Consider the following 1,613-nt stretch of genomic DNA (forward strand, 5'->3'; position numbering starts at 1 on the left):
TATATATATATATATATATATATATACGTTTAAGAATACACTTTAAAAATACGGGTCACTCAAATACACTTTAAAAATACGTTTTCTTATGATTAAAGTTACATTGTTTTACAAAAATAAAACTATAAAATTATTTGAAAATACATTTATTTATCAATTTTTATCGGTATCCTATATCGGATTGACTAAAAGAGTTTCGGTCTCTTGAATTTTTCTAATAGTCTCTTGGTCTTCAAGGTCATCAATGTCGAGTTCCTCATCATCGTCATATTTGGAGTAAGTGCTCTCGGTATCGGTAGTTGGTGGCGTGCTTATTCCCATGGATATTTCATTTTCTTCCAGATTTTCTTCCACCATTTCAATCTCCATCTCTAACGATGTCGTGTGTTGAATCCTATTAACGCTATCCACATAATCCTTCAAGCAAATGCAACACTCCACGGACTCCGGGCATAATATTGTCTGATGTATCGAAATGATTCTGCCACTAAGAGAAAAGGCAGACTCTGAAGCTACGGTACTAGCTTGGATTGTTAGTACATCACGTGCAATGCACGCCAAAATCGGGAATTGAGGTTGTTTTTGTTTCCAAAAATCTAATAAATCAATTTTTTCAAAATCTTCGACATTATTTGCGGGACATGCGGCCATAAAGTTAGTATGCACATATATTTAGTTCACCCAAAATCGTTATCATATCGACTTTTTTTACTTGATATATTTAAAACCTCGTTCATTAAATTAGTCATCAACTCTTTACGACTTTGTCGATGACCACTAGAAGAAAAACTATAACCCACAAAACCACGTGAGGAAGGTGTTTGTGGTTGATTTTTTCCTCCGTAAAAATGTTTGTAATGATCAAATAAATCTTGAAAATTATGATTAAATAAACGTTTTTGTTCCATTGAAAAAGAATTATCCAATCCAATCCAAAAGCCATACATATTTGTGTAATTAAAACTTCAACACCAACAATATTTAAATACGGATTTAACACCGCAGCACAAAGAAAAGCAAATGGGATGCCCATAAAATATTTTAACAATTTTTTTTTCATGCAAGACATCAACCTTCCCCAATTGTGATGGTCTTCGTATTGGGCAATTTTACTTGCCAAAATATAAATTTGGTTTAAAACTAAAAGGCTTGTTGGATAATACATTCCCGATAAAAGTGTTGTTGCATTTTTAAAATCGCATAAAATATTGTACAATCCTTCAAGCACGGCCCAATCAAGATTTACAATAGAGTTTTGCGGGCAATGGTGTCTATAAAAAGCAAAAATATAATTTTTTTTGTTTTAACAAATTTTCAATCATAAAACATGTCGAGTTCCAACGAACGGACATATCGAACATCGGTCCCAAAGCTCTAAAACCGACGTCCTCACGATACTTTCTATAGGCCCCATTCATTTTTTTACCTTTTGTGAAAATTTGTTGCAATATAAGTCTAAACTTATCTATTACGGGTTTACAAGTATTTAAACCGTCTTGAACGACTAAATTTATTATATGTGCACAACAACGTGTATGAAATAATTTACCGTCTAAAATAGGTGTCAAATAACACTTTAATTTTTCCACACAAGAATTGTTATTACTAGCGTT

The sequence above is a fragment of the Cynara cardunculus genome (genome assembly GCF_001531365.2).
Source record: "Cynara cardunculus var. scolymus isolate 2C chromosome LG 6, CcrdV1, whole genome shotgun sequence".
Lineage (NCBI taxonomy): Eukaryota > Viridiplantae > Streptophyta > Magnoliopsida > Asterales > Asteraceae > Cynara > Cynara cardunculus.